We start from the raw sequence: 16,024 nt of genomic DNA, 5'->3' as shown, positions 1-16,024 counted from the left end.
TGTCAGCTCTAAATCGCCAAATCTGAAAAATGATACTATAAAAATAGGTTACTTTTACAACAGTCGATTTTCATCAATTACTTGCTTTAAAATGCAGTTGGGTCAAATTTACTTCAACATGAACGTCTTGTTACATTTAAGGTTTAATAATAGAGTCTAGGGTCTAAGTCACACAGACTCTGAGCAGCCATCTGTCACCGTTAACCATGATGTCATACCTAAAACATGTGACAGCAAAAACGTGTGCTATTGGCTACCACTAGCTGATGTAATGTTACCGCGTGGTGTAGCTTCCTGCCGCACTGCAAATATTCCAAAATCCTTCTTTTGTACCGTGGGAGAGCAAAAGTGGATAATAATTATTCATATATTGTGGGATCATAAATATAGAATAGTACATTGGTGGAAATAAATATCCAAGCAGCATGAAATAAGGAATGTAGAATACAGAACGTTTGTCAATATATTTGTCGAGGTAACATATTCAATTGAAATTAAAGTTACAAGACTACAGGCTAATATCCCATCGCAAATGTGCCATGCTGGTACATTAATAACCGGTGTAAAGGCCTGACTATTGAATGCAGGCATGTAAACGTCCATGAATTGTGTGGTACAGGTGCCGGATGTCAGCTTGTGGGATGGAGATCCATGCCTGTTGCATTTGGCCGGTCAATACAGAGACGGTTAATGCCGGTTGTGTATGACGCTGGAGTTGTCCTCCAATGATATCCCGTACGTGCTCGATATAGGACAGATAGAGGGATCGAGTTGGCGAAGTAAACATGTCGACTCTCTGTAGAGCACGTTGGGTTACATCAGCGACATGGGGGCGTGGATTGTTCTGTTAGAAAACATGCCCAGAAATGCTGTTCATGAATGGCATCACAACAGGTCGAATCACCAGACAGACGTACACAGTCAGGGTGCGTGGGATAACCACGAGAGACCTCATGCTGTCATAGGAAATTGCTCCCCAGACCAGAACTCCCGGTATAGGTCCAGTGTGTCGACGCCGCAGACAAGTGAAATGAGGGCACTTACCTGGCCTCCATCTAACAAACACACGGCCATCACTGGCACCATGGCAGAACCGGCTTTCATCGGAAAACAAAACGGACCTCCACTCCATCCTCCAATGAGCTCTCGCTTGACACCGCTGAAGTCACAGACGGCGGTGGTTTTGGATAAGTGGAATGCGCACCACAGGGTGTGGTGAGTAGTGTTTTAGAAAATACGAAAGGCACAGTATGAAGGTAAAGTTGGAATTCAAGAGGACACATTGGGGCAAATATTCGTTATAGGAGGAGGAGTTACGGATTGGAATAATTTACCAAAGGATTCAGTAAATTCATAATTTCCTTGCAATTATTTAAGAAAAGACTAGGTAAAAAACAGATAAGGAGTCTGCCACCTGGACGACTCTCCTAAATGCAGATCAGTGATTTCCATAATGTTTGGACACACGTGTTAATAATAATGGGTTTGCGTCCCTAACTACTTCTACAGTTTTCGGAGGCGCCTAGGTGCCAGAATTTTGTCACGCAAGAGTTCTTTCATGTGCCAGTAATTCTACCGGTACAAGGCTGGCATATTTGAGCACCTTTAAATACCACCGGATTGAGCCAGGATCAAACCCAGGTACTTGAGCTCAGAAGGCCAGCGCTCTTCCGTCTGAGCTCCTCAGCTCGGAAAAGGACAAAAATGACTGACAAACAAAACGAAAGAAGGACTACAACACAATAACAAGTAACTACAATCCCAATCATACGTTGTTATGAAAGTATACATGAACTAATCTTAATAAATTAGACCTGATCTTATGTTGGGAGGTATATCTGACAACGGTTCAATTAATAATTTGCGGCTGTAATACCGACGTAGTGAAAGTGTGAGAATATTATCGGTCCGTGCACATTGCTTGTAAGGAAATGTTAATAAAGGTTACGGGAAAGAAACAATGCCTAGAGCCATCCTTGGTAAATCGGCTATACGATTGCCGAACTCAGGATGTCCCGAGTTGGTGGAATACTGACCTGCTCAAGTGAACTGGATGGACGGGTTTGAAGAGAGGCCATTCTTCCTCGCACGTATGTGAGTGATGTAACCATCCTAGTGCTCTGCGCCTGCCTGAAATGGAGCGATCTACTGTTTCATTGTTTTTTTGCCGTCACTGCTGGAGTTGCGGCATGATGTTTTTGTTTTGAAACGGTCATAATATTTCACCTGAGAGTAATGACTGACGTGAGACCGAGTTCGTCAGCCTATGGGTTCAATTGAGTTCACTGGATCAGAGAAGTTGCTTATTCGTTTCTTGCGGTGGTCTCCTTGACACTTTCAGATCGGACTTTCTCCCAGAGGAGGAAGATATATCCTTTCAAATTATTTTCGATGTTTGGGAGGATGAAAATCTGGCACGATCCTTAATTTAAACATTTCATCGTTTTAATTTATATTTTTGACTTGTCTACGCTTACGTACAATGTAAAGTAAAAACGTTATTACATATTTTAAGCCATTTATGGTAATATATTGTAAAGTAGGCATATACAGTTTAGACATAGTATGAGTGATAGATTAATTGATTTAGCGTGACCGAGCTCGATAACTGCAGTCGCTTAAGTGCGGCCAGTATCCAGTATTCGGGAGATAGTAGGTTCGAACCCCACTGTCGGCAGCCCTGAAAATGGTTTTCCGTGGTTTCCCATTTTCACACCAGGCAAATGGTGGGGCTGTACCTTAATTAAGGCCACGGCCGCTCCCTTCCAACTCCTAGCCCTTCCCTGTCCCATCGTCGCCATAAGACCTATCTGTGTCGGTGCGACGTAAAGCAACTAGCACAAATTGATTTAGCGTGATTAACTTCCTCCACCGGAGGCCCGGGTTCGATTCGCGGCTCTGCCACAGAATTTGAAAAGTGGTACGAGGGTTGCGAAACGGAGTCCATTCAGCCTCCAGAGGTCAATTGAGTGTAAATGGGTTCGATTCTCACCTCAATCATCCTCGAAGTAGTTTTCCGTGGTTTCCCACTTCTCCTGCAGACAAATGCCGGGATGGTACCTAACTTTAGGCCACGGCCGCTTCTTTTCCTCTTCCTTTTCTATTCCTTCCAATCTTTCCATCCCCTCCACAAAGCCCCTGTTCGGCATAGCAGGTGAGGCCGCCAGGGCGATGAACTGGTCCTCCTTCTCAGTTGTCTCCCAGGAGCCAAAGTCGGAAGCTCCAGGACACTACCGTTGAGGCGGTGGAGATGGACTTCCTCGCTGAGCCCGAAGGAAAAACGAACCCAAAAAGGTAAGCAGATTAAAAAAGAAGGAAAGAAAGATTAACTGATTGATTAATAACTCATCCTGGCAAGATTAAGGTCAGGTGTCTTTTCTTCTTACGTCCAACCTTGTTAATACATTATTTACAGCAAGTTTTCTACAATTACATATGGCCCTGTTTTATGACCGGATGCCCTTCCTGACAACAATGACGCCACATTAACTTCGATTTGTATGTATCCTGACTCAATTTTTCAATAATTCAGTGTGTTTCAAATACGATGTAACGATGTTCCTTAAAGGTATACTGGAAGATACTTGGAATGATTTGTCCGTTACAGCAGCTACAGTATTTCTTGATTGTGCTTTTCACACTAGTCTTACTAACATTCAACTGTACTCTGTTCTAAGTGACTTGCCATACCTGCACATGCCATTTTTTTACAAGTTGCTTTACGTTGCGAGGTATGTCTCATGGCGACGACGGGACAGGAAAGGGCTACGAGTAGAAAGGAAGTGGCCGTCTCCTTAATTAAGGTATACCCCCAGCATTTGACTGGTGTGAAAGTGGGAGACCCTGGAAAACCATCTTCAGGGCTGCTGACAGTGGGGTTCGAATCCTCTACCTCCCGAATACTGGATACTGGCCACACTTAAGCGACTGCAGCTATCAAGATCGGTGCCAATTGTTTTTGTGCTGTGCTGAGTAGCTCGGACGGTTGAGGCGCTGGCTTTCTGACCCCAACTTGGCAGGTGATCAAATACGGTCGCCTCGTGTTCGTATATTTACTGGCACGTAAAAGAACTCCCGCGCGGGACTAAATTCCGACAGCTCGGCGTCTCCGAATAAAACTAAAAAATTACCGGTAGTTAATGAGAAGTAAAGCAAATTACATTAATTATCACTACAATTGTTTATCACTAAATTCATTCTAATACACTTTATTTTCCAATTTTTTGTACTAATAATACATACCACTCAGTTCAGTGTGGTACTGAACAAACTTTGGTCCTCTTTATGCACAAGGCATGCAATTTGCAATGGTATACACTTTGTGATATATTGAAAACCCAACTAAATAACGGAAGTTAGTAAGATGACATTGCTCGGATGCTCGAAGATACTCAGACAGCTTTAGTATCACCCCTTTAAAAGAATGTTTAACGTGTCCTAAACATAGAAAGAAATGATAAAAACAAACATCCGATGTTTGATGTGTATTGTCGCCAAACATACCGTAAGCACTATACGTTAAAATAATGTTGTTGTTCTACGTCCCACTAACTGCTTTCTGACGGTCTGCGGAGACACTGAGGTGCCGGAATTTAGTCCTGCCGGAGTTTGTTACGTGCCAGTAAATCCATGGCTTGGACTCAAATTTACTTGCCTTGGTATGAAAAATTGGACAATAAATGAAAAGAAATGGCGTTTACAGTACCGGTCAAATGTTTAGGACCACATAAAGAAATCACGAAATGTCATCTAGAACCTAAAATTGTGCCCCTGGACCTCTGTAATTTTCTTTCTGAGCTCTCACATCTAATAGGATATATGTCGTCTCATTTCATTTAGTCAAAATACTGTAGAAGTTATGAATTTTTAACTCTTGGAAGGTCGCACCAAAAAATCAAAAATCTTGGTAATATAATGTACTGAATACTCTAGTTGGTTGCAAGTATCACCACCAAGATTTTTCTGTAGACTTAGGAATAGGTGAGGGCCGTTTTAGTATAAATATAAAAATTCCGAAAATATGCGGCACCGGTTTTTTTGCGTGTTTTATTTTTTTGAACCAGGGCCAAAATTGTTGATTTTTCTTTGCCTTTTTCATGTATGGCCCCAGGTCTCAGTGTGAGCTATCGGCGTCAAACTTATCTGCTCTGATAGATCCATTTGCACTCTGTGGATGGCATCCAAGAACACATTTCTGATGCCGATAGCTCACACTGAGACCTATGACAAAAACAAGAAAAAATTGACTATTTTAGCACTGGTTTGAAAAAAAAAATAAACGCACAGAAATGCGTGCCGCATTTTTTCGGAATTTTCATATTTATACTAAAATGACCACTAACTGTTGCTAAGTCTCTACAAGAATCTTGGTGGTGATACTTGAAACCAATTAGAGGATACAGTACATAATATTTCCAAAAATGTTGACTATCTGATGTGACTTTATAACATTTAAAATTGTATAACTTATACAATAGTCGGCGTAAATCACTGAATTCAGGCGATGTATGTCATATTAGATGCAAGAGCTCAGGAAAAAATACAAAGTTCTAGTAGCAAAATTGTAGGTTCTAGATGGAACTTCATGATTTTTCAATGTGGTCCTAAACTTTTGACCGGTACTGTAGCTTTAGGTACCGGGAGTGTTCAAGGACATGTTCGGCTTGCCAGGTGCAGGTGTTTTGACTTGATGCCCGTAGACGACCTGCGCGTCGTGATGAGGATTAAATGAAGACGAGACATACAGCCAGCTCCCGTGCCAGAAGAATTAACCAATGATGGTTAAAATTTCCTACCCTGCCGGAAATCGAACTTGTGACTCTATGACTGAAGGCCAGCATGCCAACCATTTAGGCATGGAGCGGGCTGGAAAATAAATGTTTGTGGGTTACTGTAGTCACGTCCTAGTTCGTGGCCTAGTAAGTGGTCCTGAGAGTCGGGATACCAGTTGCTATGGAATGGGAGTGGGCGTCTCGGACATATTCTGAGTCGTGGCCCTCCTTGTGCTCAGGCGGCTAGGACTACACAATTCACCGGTGGTCCATAACCCGTTAGAGGAGAGATCCTCACTTGGACTATGTGCAAGTAGGGCAGCATCCTGCTTCATGAATTTACCGAGCTCAGAACACTTTAAGCAAGCCTCGGACCTATGGGAGTAACAGAGTCCCACTCCCATTTGTCAGGCGAGGGACTCCTTGGAAACAACTTGGCGAACGAAATGGAATTCGATGGGGAGCTATCAATATTAATGGGGCTTATGGAAGAAAGAAGGTAGAACTTGCTGAGTCAGCAAAGAGGATTCATCTGGATGTGCTAGGAGTAAGTGATATTCGGGTAAGGGGAGATAAGGAGGAAGAGATAGGAGATTATAAAGTGTACTTGACGGGTGTTAGAAAGGGAAGGGGTAGGGCTCTTTATCAGGAATACCATTGCACGCAACATAGTTTCTATTAGGCACGTAAGTGAGCGAATGATGTGGGTAGATTTGTCAGTGGGAGGAATTAGGACAAGAATTGTGTCCGTGTATTCACCATGTGAGGGTGCAGATGAGGATGAAGTTGACAAGTTTTATGAAGCATTGAGTGACATCGTGGTCAGGGTCAACAGCAAGGATAGAATAGTGCTAATGGGCGATTTCAATGCGAGAGTTGGGAATAGAACTGAAGGATACGAAAGGGTGATTGGTAAATATGGGGAAGATATGGAAGCTAATGGGAATGGGAAGCGTTTGCTGGACTTCTGTGCTAGTATGGGTTTAGCTGTTACAAATACATTCTTCAAGCATAAGGCTATTCACCGCTACACATGGGAGGCTAGGGGTACCAGATCCATAATAGACTATATCTTAACAGACTTTGAATTCAGGAAATCTTTTAGGAATGTACGAGTTATTCGGGGATTTTTCGATGATACAGACCATTATCTGATCTGTAGTGAACTAAGTATCTCTAGGCCTAGGGTAGAGAAAGTGAAATCTGTCTGCAAACGAATAAGGGTAGAAAATCTCCAGGATGAGGAAATTAGACAGAAGTACATGGATATGATTAGTGAGAAGTTTCAAACAGTAGACAGTAAGCAGGTTCAGGATATAGAAAGTGAATGGGTGGCATACAGGGATGCTGTAGTAGAAACAGCAAGGGAATGCCTAGAAACAACTGTGTGTAAAGATGGGAAAAGGCGAACATCTTGGTGGAATGATGAAGTGAGAGCAGCTTGTAAACGTAAAAAGAAGGCTTATCAGAAATGGCTCCAAACAAGGGCCGAGGCAGACAGGGATTTGTACGTAGATGAAAGAAACAGAGCCAAACAAATAGTTGTTGAATCCAAAAAGAAGTCATGGGAAGATTTTGGTAATAACCTGGAAAGGCTAGGTCAAGCAGCAAGGAAACCTTTCTGGACAGTAATAAAGAATCTTAGGAAGGGAGGGGAAAAGGAAATGAACAGTGTTTTGAGTAATTCAGGTGAACTCATAACAGATCCCAGGGAATCACTGGAGAGGTGGAACATCTTCTCAATGTAAAAGGAAATCATCATGGTGGTGTTGCAAACAGTCAAGCTCATGGGGAGGAGGAAATTGATGTTGGTGAAATTATGCTTGAGGAAGTGGAAAGGATAGTAAATAAACTCCATTGTCATAAGGCAGCAGGAATAGATGAAATTAGACCTGAAATGGTGAAGTATAGTGGGAAGGCAGGGATGAAATGGCTTCATAGAGTAGTCAAATTAGCGTGGAGTGTTGGTAAGGTACCTTCAGATTGGACAAAAGCAGTAATTGCACCTATCTATAAGCAAGGGAACAGGAAGGATTGCAACAACTATCGAGGTATCTCATTGATTAGTATACCAGGCAAAGTATTCACTGGCATCTTGGAAGGGAGGGTGCGATCAGTCGTTGAGAGGAAGTTGGATGAAAACCAGTGTGGTTTCAGACCACAGAGAGGCTGTCAGGATCAGATTTTCAGTATGCGCCAGGTAATTGAAAAATGCTACGAGAGGAATAGGCAGTTGTGTTTATGTTTCGTAGATCTAGAGAAAGCATATGACAGGGTACCGAGGGAAAAGATGTTCGCTATACTGGGGGACTATGGAATTAAAGGTAGATTATTAAAATCAATCAAAGGCATTTATGTTGACAATTGGGCTTCAGTGAGAATTGATGGTAGAATGAGTTCTTGGTTCAGGGTACTTACAGGAGTTAGACAAGGCTGTAATCTTTCACCTTTGCTGTTTGTAGTTTACATGGATCATATGCTGAAAGGTATGAAATGGCAGGGAGGGATTCAGTTAGGTGGAAATGTAGTAAGCAGTTTGGCCTATGCTGACAACTTGGTCTTAATGGCAGACTGTGCCGGAAGCCTGCAGTCTAACATCTTGGAACTTGAAAATAGGTGCAATGAGTATGGTATGAAAATTAGCCTCTCGAAGACTAAATTGATGTCAGTAGGTAAGAAATCCAACAGAATTGAATGTCAGATTGGTGATACAAAGCTAGAACAGGTCGATAATTTCAAGTATTTAGGTTGTGTGTTCTCCCAGGATGGTAATATAGTAAGTGAGATTGAAGCTAATGCAGTGAGCTCGCAGTTGCGATCAGCAGTAGGCTATTCTGTAAGAAGGAAGTCAGCTCCCAGACGAAACTATCTTTACATCGGTCTGTTTTCAGACCAACTTTGCTTTATGGGAGCGAAAGCTGGGTGGACTCAGGATATCTTATTCATAAGTTAGAAGTAACAGACATGAAAGTAGCGAGAATGATTGCTGGTACAAACAGGTGGGAACAATGGCAGGAGGGAACTCGGAATGAGGAGATAAAGGCTAATTTAGGAATGAACTCGATGGATGAAGCTGTACGCATAAACCGGCTTCGGTGGTGGGGTCATGTGAGGCGAATGGAGGAGGATAGGTTACCTAGGAGAATAATGGACTCTGTTATGGAGGGTAAGAGAAGTAGAGGGAGACCAAGACGACGATGGTTAGACTCTGTTTCTGACGATTTAAAGATAAGAGGTATAGAATTAAATGAGGCCACAACACTAGTTGCAAATCGAGGATTGTGGCGACGTTTAGTAAATTCTCAGAGGCTTGCAGACTGAACGCTGAAAGGCATAACAGTCTATAATGATAATGTATGTATGTATGTATGTATATAAAAAATAAAAATAAATAATAGGCGTGTGGCCTCATCTACCGATTGTAGACAATTTAATTTGACGCCATCTGGCTGTCTGCTCGTCAATTTCGACGTTCCTTTTTACTCATTGCCTAACAGATGGCGGAGTAAGCCGAATCATTCCTGGGTGTCTATGGATCAATTTTAATTAAATTTGTCGGGTATACACAAAATATATCACCAAGGATCTTTTACATGCCGACATCGTACAACATGGGAGTGTCAAGTGAACATTTTTCGCCCTTCAAACATCCGACCACCTCTGCCGGTTATGAACCTGCTGTCACTCTACCATTGATCCACAAAGATTTATACTGCCATGGCTTATGTTCGAAGTTAGTTAACAAATCGTACATTGATGATTCGAAGCGGTACGAAGGATGGAACGGGGACCACTCAGCCTTGGGTGATCAACTGAGTAGAAGGGGTTCGATTCCCTCCTCAGCCATCCTCGAAGCGGTTTTCTGTGATTTCTCACTTCTCCTCCAGGCAAATGTTGGATGGAACCTAACTTAAGGTACCCCCGCTTCCTTCCCTCTTCCCTTCTTATCTTCCTCTCCCCCAACAAAGTCGTTGTTCATCATAGGAGGTGAGGCTACCTGGGCGAGTCACTGGTCCTGCTTCCCAGTTGTATCCCCCGACCCAAAGTCTCACGCTTCAGGACACTGCCCTTGAGGCGGTAGATGTGGGATCCCTCGCTGAGTCCGAAGGAGAAACCAACCCTCGAAGATTAACAGATTAAGAAAGAGGACATAAAATGATGATTCTTTCTTCCGGTAATTTTAAATTAAAATAATCTGGAATAGCTCTTAATAAATAACAAACAAGCATAATGGGGAATGTTGATTCTACTAATATCATTTCCTGAAACATTTGAAAAGATTTTTCCGCGTCTGTGATGTAGTGGTTGGTGTGATTAGCTGCCACCCAGGAGGCCCGGGTTCGATTCCCGGCTCTACACCGAAATTTTAAAGTGATACTAGGTCTGGAACGGGGACCACTGAGTATAGGGGAGCTCGATTCCCACCTTAGCTATTATCGAAGTGTTTTTCTGTGACTTCCCACTTCTTCTCCAGGAAAATGCTGGGATGGTACCTAAGTTAAGACCACGGCCGCTTTCTTCCTTCTTCCTTGTCTATCCCTTCCAATCTTACCATCCCCTCACAAGGCACCTGCTCAGAATAACAGGCAAGGCCACCTGGGAGATGTACTGTTCTTCTTCCCCAGTTGTATCTCCGATCAAATGTCTCACGTTCCAGGACACTGCAGTAGAGGCTGTCGAGGTGTGATCTCTCGCTGAGTCCTGGGGAAAAAAACCCTGGAGGGTAAATTGGACTATAAATAAATAAATAAATAAATAAATAAATAAATAAATAAATAAATAAATAAATATTCTCCGTTTGAGGAAAGTGAAGGTTAGACAGCTTTTGGCATATTTCTTCATATCAAAGAAAGGAAGTAGCTGGCTCACCTAGACACTACCGACAATCTGCCGCACTTCTTTCACTTTCGCATGAATCATGAGCGGAGGCTTGCTGCGGTGAGAGTTCGAGTGATGAGCCTGTGTGCGGCATCAAACATCACAAAAGCACTCACTGTACCGCTATCTCACGTCCGGCCTTTCTCGCTCTCTTCACAACACATGCGCACAGTGCATACTTAATTAACGGCCTAATTTACTAAACATTTGCATAACAAAACACAGCAGTTCCTTAGTAAACTGCGGCCTATTACGTGCTCCGCGAGATGATTATGGTATAAGCCCCTGCATTGCGCATGCGTTATGGATGTGAAGAGAATGTAGATATGACAAGCGTTTAGCTCTGGTACAGTGACAGCAAACCGTACGTATGTGTATACTAACAAAAATTAGTGGTTTTCGAATACTCAAGGAATGACTATTATTCATAGGATCCGGTTCGTGGGCGTACTGGTCTTCGGTTCACAGAGCACCCGGGTTCGAATCCTGGCCGAACCTGAGATTTATGGTTAATTACTCTTGCTCGGAGACTGAGTTTTTGTGTTCGTCTTAATACACTCCTCTTCATTTGAACAAAACGCATCACACTGCCAACCGTTATAAAAACAGGGAATCGAGAATACATCCCTCTATTTTGCAATGGCGTCAAGAAGGATATTCGGCAGTAAATCTGGATCAAAACCTCATCAGGAGCCGGTACCAATAAATTGTGAGAAAGTCGAGGAAGAATAAGAACACGAATCTGTTATTAGTAAAGATCAGCTGGTCGAACATCAGCCCGCCTTGTGGCCATGATCGTTAAGGCGTTCAAGTCTATTTGATCTGAAACCGTGCTTAGCCGGTTCGAGTTCCTTTGATCGAAATACATTTTCAGCATGAGAATGTTGGTCGGAAGGGTAGGAGAGGGTTTCACCCTCCCTCTTCCTACTATCATATATCACATAATTAACTTCATCTCATTACTTCTCTTATCAAGTTTACGTTAGTGAGGACATCCGGTCGTGAAACCTCGCTAGTACTCCGTAGAGAAATGGGATAAGAATTCGACATACAGATGGTCAGAAATCAACAAAGGAATTTAAGAAAGTCAGTGAAAATATAATTAATATATGGAATACAGACAGTAAAGAGTGGCATTTTATATTTCAACATCAATATTATATTGCTAATAAAAATTAAGAAAGTTGTAGGATCACGTTCTTAGTATTTCTTATCGTTGGATAAACTTAACAACAAGATGTTTCAGATTTACATCACTGAATTTTAGTCGTCTGTAGTATCACATAGTACCGAACCAGTTGGTCATGCGGTTAGAGGCGCGCCGCTGTGAGCTTGCGGTCGGGAGATAGTGGATTCAAACCCCACTGTCGATAGCCCTGAAGATGGTTTTTCATGGTTTCCCATTTTTACACCATGCAATTGCTAGGGCTATACCTTAATAAAAGCCATGGGTGCTTTCTTCCTACTCCTAGCCCTTTCCTTTTCCATCATCGCCATAAAACCTATCTGTGTCGTTGCGACTTATATCCAATAATAAAAATAAATATGATATAGTTTTCACTATAGGTAATATAAGTTCAATAACCACTGAAGTAAATGGTGCATAATTCAAGCAATAGGTCCACATTCACCACTGAGAATCTTGTATGCAATGTTTACGTTTCTCTAGGCCTGGATTGATGGCCATTTTTGTATTGCATTTTCCATTCACTGAACACCCTATCCTGCCAGAAACTGCCTAAAGGATATTTGTTTCAGAAATTCGAGGGAATTGAATCTACGTCATATAAAATATATCTGTGCCCTGGAGGTAAAGGACACTATGTCACAAAACATATAATTTTACAAGGGAGCAGAAGGAATGTTCTCCAGTGTTTATTTCACTTGCCCGTTTTTTAATAAAAATTTCGCATACTTCTTTTAATAATACAATATTTTTCGACTTGTAAATATCTACTTCCCAAATTTTTATTACTTCCTTCATCTTTTTGTAAGTGTCTTTTATCTTAAACTGGATAGCTCGCATGTTGCGCGTAGAAGATAGTGTATTGATCTCCAGAAATAAGCCCAGACAATGTAGTAGACAAACGCCAAAACCTCAATTTAGTAGAAAGTGGACATAGTGATATTTACCTCAGAAGAAAATAAGAAAATAACTCTATCTTTACGAAAAAATTGTTTTCTATTTCCATAATGAGAAGATGGTCAAGTTGGTTTTATTCGGTGGAATACCCATTTGACGATTTTGAAACAATCATAGAATCCTTTAATAAATACAAATGAGGTTCAAATTTGAAGGAGGAGTATTTTAGTAATCCGGCGAAATTTAGAATTAAAAATGTCAAGCTTGTTTCATTACTGATAACTGATTTCAAAAACTTTATTTGAATTTCAAAATCGTAAGGAACTTGTGTACACATACAGATGTCACGAATTGAATTCCTGGCAAATGTGGATTAATATAGTGTGGTCAATATGATGATAAGGTCAATAAATGGAAACCCTGATTGTAAGGATAGAGCTCAACTACAGAATTGTTTGAAAACTTGTGCTAATTAAACTGTTAATAAACTGGGCTTTTCTGCTGATTGGTGAATGCAATCTTAATATATCTGAAACCTTAGGTTAGTCACACATATATCTCAAAATTCAGTCCAAGAGAACTGAACATTTGGAATTTCTAGCTCTCTTCCACATTCAGTCAAGGCATATATAATAATGTTATTTGTTTTACGTCCCACTAACTACTCTTTTACGGTTTTCGGAGACGCCGAGGTGTCGGAATTTAGTCCCACAGGAGTTCTTTTACGTTCCAGTAAATCTACCGACACGAGGCTGACGTATTTGAGCACCTTCAAATACCACCGGACTGAGCAAGGATCGAACCTGCCAAGGTGGGGTCAGAAGGCCAGCGCCTTCTGAGCCACTCAGCCTGGCAAGGTATTTATAAGGTTGTTACCTAATTCTAAATTAATCAGAATATTATAAGATGATTTGAGGGGCTTTTCATTTTCAATACTTCTTGAGCCTGATCACAAAGTGAATGTTATAAATCAGTATATTCGGCCTAGAATTATACATTCACTCCAAAGCACTCCACTGAACGAAATTCAGGAAATATTTCTAAATCCCTTGTCCGCTCTTCGTAATCTCTTCTAGAATAGGAAGACCATGTTTAAGTCTGATAAGTAGATCACTATAGCCTAGTAAATTTCCGCCGAAAAAGTCGACTTACAACCTTATTCCTGTAATTTCTTATTAATGCAATTGCAGATGATTAGAACTTACTTTTCAAAGATTGATGGAACATGTGATAGTCATGTTTGCTATTTCAAAATTAAAAAATGGCGATCCAGATTGCTGCTTTCAAGGCTTGACCTTCTTCTTTTGTACGATATTAATCGATATAATATGGTAGGTTGGAAATCGAGAGCTGGAATGACTAATGTGCAAGTTGGTGGATGCGCGCAACCATCTCTGATACCCTGAGGAAATAGGATGAAGTCACCTATTCCGCTTGCCTTCTCCCAGGATCCCTGTTGCATGTTCAGCCTTCTAAAGATTTGGATTCAACTTCACCCTTAACCTTACAAGGGCGTTAACTTAAAGACCCTAGTTTGATACCGAAGAGTGCAAGCTTAACCTAAGAGACTCAAAGTTCGATACCCGGGCTAACCACATGAGACTGCAAACTTAACTAGTCAAGATTGCCGCTATACACTATTCTTATGGGCCTAACTTTAGGGAGCTTCCTCAAGTGCTCATAACTAAAAAGTATTTATTTAAGAATTTTATTTGAAATTATATAGTTAATGTAAAGTGTCTGAAAAGTCTGTAAACCTCGAACGGAATATTTTGAGACAGACAATATTGGAACAGCTAAAACATTTTCTACTTTAGTGAAGACTACAAATGTCCGATACTTTGGCTGAATGGTGAGCGTTCAGGCCTTCGGTTCAGAGGGTCTCGGATTTGATTCCCGGTCCGGTATTGGATTTTAATCGCGACCGATTAATTCTGCAGGTTTCGGGGATTGGGTGTTAGTGTTTGTCTCAACACTCTCTTCTTCGTATTCAGACAACACTCCACACTACCAACCAACACAGAAACACGTAGTAGTGAATACATCCCACACCGAGAAAGTGGCCGTGGGGTTTGGGTTACGTAGCTTTCAGCTTGCGTTCAGGAGATAGTGGATTCGAACCCTACTCTCGGCAGCCCTGAAGAGGGCTTTCCTTAGTTTCCCACTTTCACACTAGGTCGCTTCCTTCCCACTCCTAGCCCTTTCTTATCCCATCATCGCCAAAATACCTGCACGTGTCCGCGCGACGTAAGGCAGATTGTAAACAAAAAATCCCCACCTTGTACATTGGTATATATCTCCCACATTTAACGACTGCTTTGGAATTCGATGCTGCCTACTTGAATATGTTAAGCGTCTAACTATAAACAACTGTGCTACGTAATCCGTCGTCAGTGACAGAAAAATTGCACTGGGTGTGGTAGTGGAAAGTGTGTAGTAGCAACAGTAGCCCATGACCTCTGATTTCGGTTGCACAAGGAAGTCAAAGACTGTTGGCCTAAGATTTACTGGGCCAAAGCGCGTTAAATTGGCTTGTCATTGAGATGTAAATATCCTCCATCTTATCGGCGCTCATGGAGAAATACAGGGACTTTCACTCAGTCCCTCTTTAATCGAGCATTGCGTCACCCCCAGTCGCTCAATTTAGACTATCCCGCATAGCAGTGGAGTTAAAAAGGTTTCCAGTATTTTGTTATCGCTCCACAGAGCGCCCTTGAGGACATTGGTCACCAGCTCCGTGTACTTAGTGTGTGTTATGCCTGTGTGGCTTACTAGTTGCTGCGTACTTGAATATGTGAAGCGTCCAACTATAAACAACTACGCTACGTAATCCGTCGTCAGTGAGAGAAAAACAAGGTGAAACTCAGGCCTATATCATGCCTACAAGTTTTTTTACAAGTTGGTTTACGTCACACCGACACAGATAAGACTTATGGTAATGATGGGATAGGAAAGAGCTTGGGGTGGGAAGGAAGTGACCGTGGCATTAATTAAGGAACAGCCCCAACATTTGTTTTGGTGTGAAAATGGGGAACCACGGAAAATCATCTTCAGGGATGCCGACAGTCGGGTTCGAACCCACTATCTCCCGAATGCAAGCTGACATGCACGTGACCAAAACCACGCGGCCACTCGCTCGGTAGTATATAGTACAATCCCAACATTTGCATAGAGATGGAGGAGGTAAAACAAATCCATTATTAGGATTATCAATAATGATTTTCAATCCTCATCCAAACGGGCTGAGTGGCTCAGACGGTTGGGGCAGGCTCGATCCTGGCTCAGTCTGGTG

This window comes from Anabrus simplex, chromosome 5, assembly GCF_040414725.1.
Source record: "Anabrus simplex isolate iqAnaSimp1 chromosome 5, ASM4041472v1, whole genome shotgun sequence".
In the NCBI taxonomy this organism is placed as follows: domain Eukaryota; kingdom Metazoa; phylum Arthropoda; class Insecta; order Orthoptera; family Tettigoniidae; genus Anabrus; species Anabrus simplex.
This window is presented reverse-complemented; position numbering follows the sequence as displayed.